This window comes from Sinocyclocheilus grahami, unplaced genomic scaffold, assembly GCF_001515645.1.
Source record: "Sinocyclocheilus grahami isolate Dianchi unplaced genomic scaffold, SAMN03320097.WGS_v1.1 scaffold118.1, whole genome shotgun sequence".
Lineage (NCBI taxonomy): Eukaryota > Metazoa > Chordata > Actinopteri > Cypriniformes > Cyprinidae > Sinocyclocheilus > Sinocyclocheilus grahami.
In genome coordinates, this window is record NW_015505297.1 from 279,465 (window position 1) to 295,899 (window position 16,435).

Below are 16,435 nucleotides of genomic sequence, written 5' to 3' on the forward strand. Positions count from 1 at the left end.
GTGTACTTTTTAAAAAATTTGAAAATTGATACATATTACCATACTTTCACCAGTTGATTAACACATTACATTAATACGTTGTTATACATATTTTTTCCAAAATATAAATCTAAACACTGGATAAAGCCAGGATTTAAAATTCTTGTTTTATTTTGAAGACACAATATTGTAATTGAAATCTCCTGATGTAAATACATTTGTGAAAAAAATTCAAATTCAAAAACTGGTTGTTGACCTTTCACTAGTCTGAAAAAAGATGCTATGGAAGCTAAATAGCTCAAAATTGACCTGTGAATGAAAAAATGGTTTTGTCTGTAGTGTATTGTCTTAAAAGTTGCACTACTTTTAACTTGAGCACCAAGTTTTAAGCGTCATGTGCGAGATGCTGCAAAAGACGCGTGATGCAAGTGCAACAGTCAAACATGTCTGTCTAGTGCTTGTTTACACACACACACACACACACACACACACACACTTTATTATTTTATTTGGATCCACAAGACAAGCAACAAAACCGGAATCCAAATACCTTGGGAAGTCAGTTCACAAGTCCTTATATTTATAACATTCAACACTCAAGGATAGACAAAAAATCTTCGTTTCCATATTTGCATACTCCCTATAGTGGCTGAAACTGAACAAAATTTTGCGAGTTCTTTGTTTATAAGTATCATCAGCATCAGAAGCAGAGCTTACGTCTTTTATATTTAAACTGTGTACTTTTTAAAAAATTTGAAAATTGATACATATTACCATACTTTCACCAGTTGATTAACACATTACATTAATACGTTGTTATACATATTTTTTCCAAAATATAAATCTAAACACTGGATAAAGCCAGGATTTAAAATTCTTGTTTTATTTTGAAGACACAATATTGTAATTGAAATCTCCTGATGTAAATACATTTGTGAAAAAAATTCAAATTCAAAAACTGGTTGTTGACCTTTCACTAGTCTGAAAAAAGATGCTATGGAAGCTAAATAGCTCAAAATTGACCTGTGAATGAAAAAATGGTTTTGTCTGTAGTGTATTGTCTTAAAAGTTGTACTACTTTTAACTTGAGCAGCAAGTTTTAAGCGTCATGTGCGAGATGCTGCAAAAGACGCGTGATGCAAGTGCAACAGTCAAACACGTCTGTCTAGTGCTTGTTTACACACACACACACATTTTATTCTTTTATTTGGATCCACAAGACAAGCAACAAAAATGGAATCCAAATACCTTGGGAAGTCAGTTTGCAAGATGACAGGTACACATGGCTAACATACATTCACAAGTCCTTAAATGTATAACATTCAACACTCAAGGATAGATAAAACATCTTCGTTTCCATATTTGCATACTCCCTATAGTGGCTGAAACTGAACAAAATGTTTTTGTTCATTCCACTCAACTGCAGACCTTTAATCGCATTCTTGTGCACATGACCTAAACTTCCAAATACCAGGGTAATTAACTTACAATGATAGTCAAGTTGATGGATGGCTTCAACCAATGGCTGATATTTCATTGTAATATGAAATATCTGCCAACGACTACATTGTAGTTGTGCTTTAATCATAAAAATGAGAATATCCTCGGAGATGGAAAAGTTTGTTTTCCCTGCAGTTGCAAGCCCATCCAGCGCTGGGCATTTAGTTTTTTTCTGATGTGAAGAAGTGAGACTCTTACATTATTGGTCGATAGTTGACGAGGTGTACTTTCGGTGTTGAGAACCACTAGAGCAGAGATATGCGGGTATGTTATCAATTATATTTTAAAGGATATTAAAATAGAAACCATTATTTTATATTGTAATAGCATTTATCAAGATTTTTTCTGTATTTTTGATCAAATAAATGCAGCCTTGATGAGCATAAGAGACTTCTTCAAAAAAACATTACAAGTCTCACTGATCCCAAACTTTTGACCGGTAGTGTATATGTCAAAAAAAAAAATATCTTCACGCATTATCTCTTTTCTAATAAAGTCTGGAGCTTTAATTTTCAGTGTGCAGACATCTATTAATGATCGAAAATCTGAGCACATGCATCAAAACACTAATGAAGATTTAGGAAATGTATGTGTTTTCTATGGACCTATATATTTTTCGGACGTCTTATCATCATTACGTCTTTATCAGTACTGGCCAAAATGTATATGGGTTTAACACAAACAGAATTATAATTAATGTTAGTTAGTGCACACAGTAAAATCACCCATGTTAAATGAACCAAATTCTCTTTTTAAAGGTATATCTAATTCTGCATGGGTAGATTTGAATTTTACACTAAACATTACCACCCTTGTCAAGCACATGGAGGATCTCGTGCCTGTATGAAAGCAACAGGAAGCAAAGCCTGTAGCACTTCCTTTACAACCGACTCTGGCAGGAGAAAGAGTGTGAGATCATTTATGACTGGGCAACACAAAACAGAAAAGGTTCACAGCAACAACCACGCAAAACTAGACATTATTCCGTTACTTTTCCAACCCTCAAAATCTCTTTATAGATTTACTCTTTAATAGAAAAGAAGAGGATCTAGTGGAATACAGTGAATTGGATTCAAGACATTTGAGCTTGAACCTCATCACATTCTGAATGACAACCAGACACATTCCTGAGACTCACAAGAGCAGTGAATCAAATAAAAGGTATGCCATGTTCCAATTTCATACCAATTACCTTCCTATCAGGCACCGTCAGACATCCTTTCAGTTCTCTACTGTTGAGAAATCACCGGAATACTACACTAGAATATATGCAAAAGAGGCCATAATAGTGTGTGTTAAACAAGGTATTAAATCATTAATATTCATCCTCTCTGTACCGCTCAAGTGAGTGTCGCTCTTTAAAATTCACGCTACACTCATCCACGCGCTCTAAAACAAACACATTTCACTTCTATACTCCGCTCACGGAGGAATGTCAACATTCCCGGCCTCAACACAACTGTAAAAAGAGCTACACTGGATGTTCATAGTGTTATCATTGCCTCTGGGAAAGAACACGCTCACATGTAAAAGACTAAACTAAAGGCTGGAGAACACACAGCTCAGCATATCTGCTATGACGCAATACTCCTGAGCCAATGAATGCAGGCCACATGAAAAAATATGAATGAAATATTATTATATGATCGGCCTGAAATATGTACGATACAGTCAGTACACTACCGTTCAAAAGCTTGGGGTCAGTAAGATTTTTTTTTTTAAAGAAATTAATACTTCTAATTCAGCAAGGATGCATTAAATTGATCAAAAGTGGCAGGAAAGACATTTACACTGTTACAAAAAATATATATATCTCAAATAAATGCTGTTCTTTTGAACTTTGCATTCATCAAAGATTTCCGAAAAATATTAAGCATCACAACCGTTTTTGAGCTACTCTCCATGCCTGCTAGACCAGCGGTCCTCAAGTGTGAGGCCGTGACCCTTATAGCTGTGCATATTTGGGACAACAAAATAAATAGGCGTATCAACTTTTAAAAGGAAAGAGAAAATACTTCTGTTGTTGACTATGTGGTATTTTGGTGCGAATTCACGTAAAAAGGTAAAAGTTCATGGCATGCCTTTATGCTCAAACCATGAACAAAACCATAAAAGGAACAGGAAATTATGAATCAGCCTACATTTAATCTGTTGAATCTATTAGTGGTTATCGAGGTAAATACTTAAAGGGATAGTTCACCCAAAAATGAAAATTCTGTCATCATTTACTCACCCTCATGTCGTTCCAAACCTGTATGAGTTGCTTTCTTATGTTGAATTTGCATTTTTCTTATGTTAACCACCAACTGTTTGATTACCAGCAATCTTCAAAATATCTTCTTTTGTGTTCAACATAAGAAAGCAACTCATACAGGTTTGGAACGACATGAGGGCGAGTAAATGATGACAGAATTTTCATTTTTGGGTGAACTATCCCTTTAACATTACTTAATATTATTATTATATTTCAAAGTTTGATTTTAAGGACATTTCTGTTAAAGAAACTTTTTTGTGCAGGGTCACCACTTGACATTCCAGTGTAAAACCACTTGAGAACTGCTTATCCGAGCAACATACAAATGAACGCACACCTAGGCCTGTCGCAATAATCAATATATCGACTTATCGAGCATTATATGTACATGACCTCAATTATTTTTGGTGACGCAATATATATGTCACCGTGTTTTTTACATTCCACTTGCACCTGAGCCTTTTGCAGCTTCTCGTACATAACGTGGTGTAGTCATGAGGTCCCAGTTCAAATTTTAAAAATGCTTCTACAAAAGTTTAATCTACAGATATGGCCTTGTTTAGGGATCTGCGTCTTTGTGCATCTGGACATCTGACTGCTGAGTAGTGATTGTGTTTCTCAGCAATAGTGTGCACCCTTAATTTACAGAGAAATGAAGGTCAGTGAAAAAATCTGTAGATGGAAAAATCTCCATAAAAGTTCTTTGTGCATTTTTCTTTTTTTCTACTTGTTACTTTGCACTTTTTGTTAGAAATGTTTATTTACCATTTATTCAAGTTTTTTAAGGTATCTAATATTTTGATACTTAATTTCCATGATCTAAATATTCTTAAAAATTAAAAGTTTGTTGTCATTTGGAAGTGTGTAGTAGGCCTTCTTGCATTATTATGCTGTTACATTATGATTATATATTCAGTGGCATAAAACGGTCTTTAAAATGACAATAATATCACTTATCGCAATTATTTCTGGGGCAATATATCGCACAACAAAAAGTTGTTATCGTGACAGGCCTACGCACACCTTCCCTCAGCACACCTGAAGAACAGGATGCCATAAATATTAAAGAAGCCCTTTGCACTTCCTGTCTGACTCTAATAAATGTCTTCCTGCTTCGTATGCTGCCATGCACACTATGATTCGGTGTGTGTGATGTGTGAGCGCTCCGGGCCGAGCGAGGGAGAGAGGGAGAATTCTCAGAGGGAAACATAATGGACGTGTTAGAAGTCGTCAAACTCAAACATGCAACCTACTGAGAGTACACAACTGCTTATGAGTAACACCATGCATTATTAACACATGCATTGCATCCTATTAACCAGCAAGGACTGCTTTGCATTTGATAGCTTGCGGATTTAAGCTTGGAAAAGTAAAATTTTCTTTCGGGCCCCGGCACCTCCTTGAAAGGGCCCTTGACAAAGCCCTTAGAAACAGCAGATGTCCTGGTAGAGAACATCTGTACACACCCCCTCCCCTCCAGCACAGACAAAGGGGCATCACACACAAATCTTAATATCTTGTTTTAAATCTGTGAGCTTAAAGTAAGGAATCATCAAAAAACATCACAGATCTTTAAAAAACGTGTATGTAATAAGTTCAGCGACCAGACTAAACTTTTAAACTACATAAAAATAGAGGCTGTTGACTTGGCCAAAACCTTATTTAGGAACCTGAGCATACAGTTATCAACTAAATATTACACTCACGTTGACTCAAATTGTACATTTCCTTACGCAGTGCCCTTAAAAGACATGCATCATTAAGCTAATGCTACCAGTAAGGACGGAACACATCATAAAGCTATTTTAGACATTGTTGCAACACTTGATCTAACGGACACAATGTGTCCAAACCCAGAAGAACCAGCCGATACAATGTAGCAACGGATCAAAGAGCAAATGCAACAATCAATTCCAACTATTTCAGTCTCTGAGTGGCTCAAGATGTCCTCGGATATTAGGAACACTGAGAAAGCCCACCCATTCCCTCCATGTCGCAGGCGAATAAACGCACGCATGGATGGACGGACGGACGGACGGACGGACGGACGGACACACCGCGCAACACCAGCCGCGGCTCCTTAAACCAACAACCCGCGAGCGCATCTTTATTCTTACCTGGACAAACGTATATGTATGTATGAGCATATCGGATTCATATAGCCATTAAGAAACAATCCGCTGCTCAAATACAACGTAGAAGCGTTCATAATTAACGACTCACCTTTAAAATGCTACAGAACTTAATCCAGCGTGTCCCAAAACTGAATGTCTGATTGTGATGTTTGGCTTTAGGTGATTGAAATAATTTACAGACTTGGTTCAGAGCGCAAGAAGGTGGCTTACTGGGTTTAAAGAGGAAAAAAAAAAAAAAAAAAGAGGAGGTGATTCGGAGACTATGGTGCACTACGTTTCATCTTTTCCCCAGTTGCAAGGATTGAGATGTCTCTGTTTTTCTTTTTTTTCTTCTCTCTATCTTTTTGAAAGAGGCGGGGCTTTGGATTGAGCCGACCAATAGCGAGGCGGGTAGCGCGGGGCCACGCCCACATCGAGTGCGTTTGCACTGGTCAGTCTGACCGCAGCAGCAGGCCTGCGGAACACTAGCATGTGATTGCTATCGAAGTCGAAATTCTCTCATGTTTGACCCCTGGGGTTGATTTTCAGATTTTTGTTACTTTTATGAGATCGATTTTTTTTTCATAACATAGTGTTTGTCTTCCTTTAAGTCAAATTTAACTTGACTTCAGTTCAATTTGACTAATTAGGTTGTTTACTATAAAATGAATTAAAATCACCTTATTTAGCAAAACTATGCGATAATATGTTAAACTAGACTAGAATATTGTAACATTTATGTTTAGTCTGAGACTAGTGTTAATTTAATTCTAAAAAATTCAGTTCATATCTGAGAAAAATGCTAAGTGAAAATTTTGATGATTTTTAGTCATCATTTTGTCAGATTAGTGATAAATACTTATAAGCACTTTTTGTCCGTTTTTTGTTTTACCTTTTTAAAAATGTAAATATTCATCATTCATAATTGCCAGTGGTAACACTGAGAGGTAAATCAGTGTTTTTCTTCACACCAGTCAGCTGGAGGTAAATTAATATTTTAAAATCAGAGTCGTTTATTGTCACTTCAGGTCAGACCATGTAACAGATCTTTACAAGACACATTGACACCATGTTGAGTAGCCAGTAAATACAAACACTTTTACCAATTACAATAAATACTGACAATAAATCAGATGTGTGTGGCAAAAAATACAGTGATATTGAATAAAAAATATGTAAGCAAAGCTGGATAATAAAACGTGCATGTGTTATTGATGCATATGTTTTATCCACAGACTTCCTCTCTTCTCTAGAAACATTGTCTTTTTTGACTCAGCTGCAAATGCACCTCATAATAAGTATGAAAATATTTAATTTTCAAAGAAACATTTTTGTAGGACACACACACTCACACAAATCCATCCTTGAGAATCCCTCACATCCCCTCTCTCTCTCTCTCGCTCTCTCTCTCCTAATGTACATCATCCCCCAAAATCAGCACTTTTACATTCTGCCTCTCTGGGCACTAAAATGCTTATTTCAGATTCATTTTTCTCTTAAGGTTAGTCTTTGACTCTTTGCTTTACAGTATACCTGCTTGTATATATACTGATTTGTCTGTCAAGAACTATGACACTTTCACAGAAACTCAGCTAAATACAATTCACAGCATATTATTTGTGTGGCTCATGTCCCCTGGGAAGGAAGCAAGTTGACTGTATGGTTTCACTCAGCAGTCATATACCTCAAGCTTGCAGTTCCTAACAGGATTAATTAACATAGAATTATATATATTTTTCCTTACTGGCATATTATGCATGACCTCAAGTGGATACATGCATGGCGTTTATTAAATGCATAACTCAATATGCTTCGTTTATGGACTGTAGAAAAGCACTTGTATATAGAGATTCATACTTATGGAAAAAAAAAAATATTTAAACCTTATGGAATAACATTAATCATGTTTAATTCGTTAAAAACACAATTTGAGGCCTAGAATTTGCCCTAATGAAACCAGATCATCACATGTAAAATGTCACTGTCACTCTAAACCCAGTTTTTAACCCCTGGTTAAGGAACATTTCACACTTGTAATTTAGAAGCGGGTTTAGCGCCGCTTTTTACCCAGGGTTATGAAACCTTGGTTTCTTCTTACCTTTATATTCCACCAAAAAATCCAATATGTACTTACAACAGTACAGCTGGCAACACATAATATGATGATCTATGACACTGATGCTGCAAATATGCAAATAAGCACGTTAACCCATGCATTAGGAGTGTACAGTGTGAATCATCAGCGTGTATTAACACAGGGTAATGATTTCTAAACAATTCATTTTGATTTAACACCATTGTACCGGGTTTCCCAGCTAACAAGTTCTCAAACATTCTCAAAGAGAGGCTCTCTCAAAGTTATGAACAAACATTCTTCCAGTAATCTTAATAGAACGTTCATTCACAGTTATCTGGTCTTTACTAACGTTTTGAAAACATGAGCACAAAAACATTATTTATACATTGTTCATGATATGTATTATTTCTGAAACTTTTTAGTTTGACATTCAACTTTTACACTTTAAAAATGAACTTTTTTTTAAATGTTATTAATTGTTTCAGAACGTTTAGAGAACATTCAGAAGTAACATTCCTATAATGTTTGGAAAATTATAAAATGGAATGTTCCGATTTTGAATGTTCTGAGAGCAAAACATTCTTAAAACCATTTTGTTCGCTGGGTACTCATAATTGCTTTTTAAATTGACTTGAAATGGTGACTTTATTGGCTTAAAGGGGTCATATGATGTTGCTAAAAAGAATATTATGTTGTGTATTTGGTGTAATGAAATGTGTTTATGCGGTTTAAGGTTAAAAAAACACATTATTTTCCACATACTGTACATTATTGTTTCTCCTCTATGCCCCGCCTTTCTGAAACGCGTCGATTTTTACAAAACTCATCGTTCTGAAAAGCGAGGTGTGCTGTGATTGGCCAGCTATCCAGTGCGTTGTGATTGGCCGAATACCTCAAGCGTGTGACGGAAATGTTACGCCCCTCACATACTGTTGATGCCTTGTCCTGGCCGGAGCGACGAGGCAAAAACATAAAAACCCATTACAAACGAGGCATTTGTTGCATCCAGTGGGGACATAATTATGGATTATAATGACTTATACTGTCTTTTTACGCATTGCGTTACATCACACCGCGTAAACATAAAACCATGTCTGCATTTGTGATCAGAGAAATGACAAACAACAAGCGCTACTCTACACTGCCCAAAACTCGCGTTTGAATCATCAGTGAAATTGTTTAAAACGAAACACATGGCAGGCTAGAGTGAGCGGAGGCTGGAGGCCTAGAGTGAGCAGCGGCGGGTGGGCTTGAGAAAGGCGCGGCCGGCGGGCTTGCGGCAACCACATGTGACAACCCCGGACTGGACTCCGCTTCGTCCACGGTGAAAGCCGATCCGGCGATCCACAGCGCGAAGTTGATGTATTTCCTCAGCAACCAGCACGGATCAGCTCCAGGCATGATGAAGTGGATATCGTCCTCTTTTGGAAGACCAAACAAAGTAGTTTCGCTTTCACAATGAAACACAGCGCCTTCACGACATGGCGGCGGCGGCAACAACAATACTACAGCGAGAAATAATGTTACGCCTTCTTTCTTTGCGTGAACATTTGGGCGGCGTTATGCACATCTTCCCACATCGTGATGTAGACATGTGGGGGCGTGTTAGAACGAGCCGTTTTAGGTAGGCGTGGTAGACTATAAAGAATATCTCTTTGGATTTGAGACTTTAGTCTTTGCAACTTTACAGATCTTCTTTATGGACCAAGAGCTTGCAACACTCCAAAGAGAAAGGAAAAATTGGAATCGCAACATATGACCCCTTTAACTCAATGTTTGTCATTCTGAAAGAACCTGTTTCAATCAAGTAGCTTGATCAAATGGTTGTAAAATGAAGCACTTGAGTGAACCGGTGCAGCACTGAATACTGACTTCTGACACCAAACACTGAGTTTTTCTGTGTTGTAACATCCACTCAGACTGATCACAATGATGCACTATACTCCTGGATGTGAGCAATCTTTAACAATGACTTATTCTAATGCAGCAGCCCTCTCCACCTCATTTGAATGAATATTTCATCACAATGAAGGTTTATTCTGCTGTGTGCCAGGTCTCCTGCAGCCATTTCTCAATGTTAGACAGAGTTATCACAGGGCCAAGTTGAAAAACAAGGATGTGCGGCTGAGAGGCAACAATGAGCAATATCTCACAATAACAGCATCAAGGAAAAGATTCTGTTGACTAGGAGAAAACATAACTGAATTATGTCCAATGAATTATAATGACTGGAAATCAAAGGTAGGGTTTAAACAGCAGATCACACATGTATCCTAACGTAAGTGCGGACAGAATTTCTGCATTATAAAGAAGCATTTGTTTACACTTGTCTAGAAAAAAGGCTAATTAGAGTGTTAAGATGCACTAATTATTTCATCAGTGTAGAGTGGTATGGGGCTATGGGCTAAATTATTTGTCTTGACCTCTCGTGTAAAACATGCCAGATTGTTTCATTAATTCATTATGTGGCAATATTAATTATAATGAGGCCAGTGAAATGAAGTGATTAGGATGAAATGCCCTTAAATTAAGGCTCTTAATTCAGAAATGATTTATGCTGATTAATCTACTCTGTTAACTCATAATGCATTCTAATGTTCTAATGCACCTTGACATCTGACTATCTTTTCATAAATCCTTGCCATTAAAACATTAGTTGGCATAGAAACCTAACAGGTTTATTTAAATGGAAATTTAACAATCTATTGAAACCTTTATTTTATTTTTAACAGAACTCAAATGCTTGTTGGTGTGTCAGAGCCCTTTAAAGTGCAGTACAATAAAAGATGAATCTCAATGAGATGCAAGGTTATTCTGCATTCAGCAAATCCATCAGCTTGTGTCCTGCTATTTAATTTTCAATATGTCTTTCAACAGTGAGAACTGCGATGAGCTTCCGATAAACTGTCAGTGCAGAGACAAATAATATTCAGATCAATGTTTAGCATTTGAAAAAACAAAGACAATCGGTTGAAACAGCACCAGAGTAAGTCAGACAATATTAAGGGAACAGACAATGTTAAGAGAATTCTCTGTGCCATCACCATGGCAACATGCTTATCATTCATGAATAGGTTATGAAAGAAATGCAATGTGCAAAACTTCATTACCATCAAAGAAATAAATACTTAATTACTAGATGTCAACGTCTTAGATTGCATTCAAAACGTGGGTTAAACAAAGAGAGCGATTCCTCTCTGTGTCTCTTCCCTTGGTTCCTGCTATCTGGACGTGTTGTTAAAGGAAATCTGGAAAGCACGGAGGATTCTCCTAGCTGCTCTTTTACAGGTGCGCACAGACTGTGATACAGCTGCCATTTCAAATGCAGCACCTGCTAGAATAAGATGGCAATCTTGCGGTCTCTCTTTGAAGCTGAGATAATGTAACGCCGTTCACTGTTTAATCTCTTTCAAAGGCAGGATACTGAGCTTTAGCCCAAACCTCATACTTAGTTTTTTTTTTTTTTTTTGCCCTTTTATCCCCACTTTGAACCATATCAGGTATAGACAACTTATTTTTGTGATGTTATAAATATTCCCATCAGTACTATTCTCCTTAACGTTTTTGTTAATATTTTGAATTAGATAATATTTTAAAATTAGTTTTCACTTTAATTTATAATTTTTTTTTGGAATTTTGTTGTGTATATTGACAATTAAAAAAAAAAGACAATATATGTCTATATAGTTTTTAAAGTGATTTTTAATTATTGGTTTTAGTTTAATTAGCTTCAGTTATTTTAGTATTTCAAGTTCAACTAAACAAAAATTAGAAGTGTTGCCCTTAGCTGAAATAAAATAAGCTAAAGTTTTTTTATATTTTATAATTTTTTGTTTCAGTTAACGTTTATTTCAAGTAACAGTTTTTATGGTTTTATTTAATGATAATAACCCTGATTCCCATAAGGAAGTAAAATTATGAAGGAGAAAATTCAATTATTTCACAGCAAAAGAGACCCTAATAGTTACATAATATTTAATATTATAATTTATTTTAATAATTACTAGCATAAGAGTTCAGAGAAAATATGTATATTTTTTAATTGCTGAAATACCAAAGATTCCAATCAAAAGTCAATGTCAATAAGTCAATGTGACTATTTCTCATCAAATTCTTCCAAATTCTTCCCAATTAACAATTGTCACAGTTATGTATTTCTGAGACAAGTTTGTTCTTATACATATAGTCTGAGACCAGATTGATACTTAAAGGGGTGGTTCATTGCGATTTCACTTTTTTAATGTTAGTTAGTGTGTAATGTTGCTGTTTGAGCATAAACAATATCTGCAAACCTCTCTCTCTCTCTCATTCAGCTCAGCTCCAACAGTGAACTGTTCCAATAATACACTTATTTTCACATAGCTATGAGAAGTGTTAAACATGAACCCGCGTGCAGTTGCCGTACTGTATTAAAGCTTTAATCAGGATAAAACCGTATATTGAAAGCTAACATAAGCAGTAGCATTTACAAATAACAGCGTATCTAAAAGTATAAGACAACAACAAACAATAAACATAGGCCTACCATTAAAAGCCATGCTTGCACAGGTTCTGCACGATCCTCTTCACTAATATCCTCTGCTTCTCAATCGGGCTCAAACTGACGAGCACTAGAGGTGGTTTAGCCAATCACAACACACTGGGCTAGCTAACCAATCAGAGCCCATCGCCTATTTCTAAGGGAGGGGCTTCATACAAGAAGGAAATGATCAGCTTGTTTCTCAGAGAAGGGACAGAGCGGTGTGGAGGTAAATTATGTGAAAAATAATGCTTTTTAAAAAAAACGAAGCATTAACGCATGTTAGACTGCACCCCATAAACACAATCAAGCCTAGAAAAAAAACAGTGAACCACCCCTTTAAAAGAAATACAACAAGCTTAATAAATAACCTTTAATAAATAGTTATTTTTTATACGCTGAAAATGTTTATTTGTTCTTCGTATACAGTATATAGCATTCAACACTGATACTCTTTACAGAATTAAATAGATTTCAGAATTGTTGTTGAGTGATGCCAGTTGAGTGACATATAGACAGACAAAAAGCACACTGACCTCTGCTGGTTAAAGCAGACCATACACACTTGCTGGGAAATTCCCACAGAGTATCATGCTTAGAGTCACAAACATCGATTGCAGTCTGGTCATCTCTGATTGTCTTATTTAGGGGGTTAATGAGAGGTTGGCGAGTGCTAGTACACTTAGTGGAGTGTGCTGGTTAGAGTCATCCATCCCAAACCACATGAAACACTCCCCGGCCTGAGCCTTAGCGTTCATTTGAGACCTCGCTGAGTGATCTCTGAGGAAGCGTCTTCTGAGTGTGTCTTCTCTGCCCTCCGTCTCCTCCATTTCCTGTTTAGGCAGGAAGTCGGTTCGAGCTGAGTGGTCCAACTTTGCTGTGCTAACCGGACTCGAGATGTCATCATAATGGCACAGGTAGAAATGAGAGTTATGCTGGCGACGCTCATCAAGGCATTTCTTACGGCCAAAACCCTTTACACATGAACACACACACAGTGAAATGGGTATAAAGATTTGAGATATAATAAATAAAATCACTGTTTATCATAATGATGAACTCACCTGATCATACACATCAATAGTGTGCTGCAGTGCTGTGCAGTTATCATGCACTGACAACGGATATTCTCTGCACATTGTTTTCTGCCATAGAAAGCCTCAACATGAGAATGATTCTTCATATAAGGATGATTACAGTACAGTAAAAAAGTATTTTCTCCAGAAATTAGCTATTTGTAACCAGTGCTGGATGAAATACTTTTTGTAGTCAATGGACTACAAAAAAGTAATCTAATTTTGTAGTCCATTGCTGAATACAGATTACATCAAGACATTTTTAGTTAGTCATGCAGTCAATTACATTACATATTTAAGGTAATATCTGCATTAAACATAACATTACATTACATGAGGGTTTCTCAAACTGGGGTTTGTGAAAGAAATACAGGGGTTCATAAATTGAAAAGCTAAGAATTCATTAAATCTTGTTAAATTAATGTTAAATTAAAAGATATAAATGTTTTAAAATATTTTACCATAATAATAATAATTAAATATGTAACAATATTTGAAAATAAATTATTTAAAATATTTTAATTACATTTAATAAAAAAAAATGTATATGTGTATTATTTGTTTATGCTGTGTGGTCTCTCAATTTTCCATGTAATTATAGCTAGTAGCTATAATTTTAGTAGCTATTTCGAAACGTAGGACTTTTTTTTTTTTTATTAGGCTATTATTAATAACTTACTGCCATTAAGTAATCATACAATGAATAAAAAAGTAACTGTAGTCTGATTGAGCATTTTAAAATAACTTTAATCTAATACTTAATATAATATATCATTTTTGGAATTTTACTCCCCAGCACTGGCTGTAACTTTGTAGTTATAGCAATAATCTGAATATGAAATACATGCAAAATATTATAGTGTAAAATATCACTTTATTTTAATAGCAATAGCTAATATTTTCAGGATTGATGAATATTTTGGGATACCTTTCTTCTGCTTGTGTCAGGGCTTGAGGAAATCCATGTGCCAGCATTGAACCTGTGCTGGTACACAGATCTCGTGTTTGTCCAGTCTGTGACATGCGCAGGCACATTGATAAATAAATCAGTTAAGAAAGAACTAGGCGAGAGCAATGTAAAATTCACCTTTAATAGGGCTATAGACTAGTTAAGTATGGATATCTTACCCAGTTTCCACCCTTGTTCTTCATATTAAAGTATCTCTTAAAGCCTCCTTTACTCATTGTCACTGCATGAATTTAAAATAAACCCATAACTCAAGTTACTGTAACACAATATATGCGTTTTTAACACGCAATATGTGGATATACTAGTTTAACATAAGAAACGTTTAAAATATAAATGATCTATTTGTATAATATAGTAATATATATATACACACACACACACACCACGTATGGATATCTTACCCAGTTTCCACCCTTGTTCTTCATATTAAAGTATCTCTTAAAGCCTCCTTTACTCATGGTCACTGCATGAATTTAAAATAAACCCATAACTCAAGTTACTGTAACACAATATATGCGTTTTTAACACGCAATATGTGGATATACTAGTTTAACATAAGAAACGTTTAAAATATAAATGATCTATTTGTATAATATAGTAATAAATGTGTATATATATATATACACACACACACACACACACACACACCACATATGTACATTTAATTTTTCCGGCCTCTTATTGCTACCTGTCCCAACTTTTTTGGAATGTGTAGCTCTCATGAAATCCAAAATGAGCCAATATTTGGCATGACATTTCAAAATGTCTCACTTTCAACATTTGATATGTTATCTATATTCTATTGTGAATAAAATATAAGTTTATGAGATTTGTAAATTATTCCATTCCTTTTTTACTCACAATTTGTACAGTGTCCCAACTTTTTTGGAATTGGGTTTGTATATATAATAATATAACTCTTTCAATAATCACATTCAATATATAAAAAGGTTGTGGATTAATATAACAATCTAAAACTATAACATGTAAAATAACAAATCTAATTATTTAGGTAAATAAATCTAACTATTTTAGTGTTAAATACCGTAAAATGTGTTATTTATATACTATATAGAAATCTAATACATACAAATAAACCGAAATGTATGAATATTTATTAAATTATACAACCTACATATTCTAAAAATATAACATGTTTATATTAATGTGTTGAAAAGTATATGCAGTATTATAGTCAAAAACACAGTAACACTTTTAGAGCATTTCTACCTTTTTCCACTAATTTCTTGAACATTTGTACAGTGTCCCAACTTTTTTGGAATTGGGTTTGTATATATAATGTATATATAATAATATAACTCTTTCAATAATCACATTCAATATATAAAAATGTTGTGGATTAATATAATAATCTAAAACTATAATATGTAAAATAACAAATCTAATTATTTAGGTAAATAAATCTAACTATTTTAGTGTTAAATACCGTAAAATGTGTTATTTATATACTATATAGAAATCTAATGCATACAAATAAACCGAAATGTATGTAATTATACAACCTACATATTCAAAAAATATAACACGTTTATATTAATGTGTTGAAAAGTATATGCAGTATTATAGTCAAAAACACAGTAACACTTTTAGAGCATTTCTACCTTTTTCCACTCATTTCTTGAAAGTACACGTTCGAAGTGTTCACGAAAGTACACGAAAGAAGTGTTTCTTCATCGCTGACGTCACGTGTACTTCCAGGTGAGAGACACAGTGAGTTTGGAGTGGTCTCCTTCCTTTGGGTTCCTGCCCATGTAGGGGTGGAAGGAAATTAAGTTGTGGATATGCTAGCAAAAAAACTCCACAAAGCATGAAACAGTAGATGTACACGTACCAATAAGTAAAAGTAGAGCAGAGGTTAAAACCATCATAAAGCAACATTCACTTAAAATATGGCAGGAATATTGGAACACGGCGGATACAAGACG

The 16,435-nt window shown here is 35.1% G+C and overlaps 1 pseudogene; it reads right to left on the bottom strand.

Moving 5' to 3' along the window:
- Positions 1-13,050: 13,050 nt before the first annotated feature.
- LOC107589653 (testis-expressed sequence 36 protein-like) lies at positions 13,051-14,704 on the bottom strand (annotated as a pseudogene).
- Between the last annotated feature and the right edge of the window lie 1,731 nt (positions 14,705-16,435).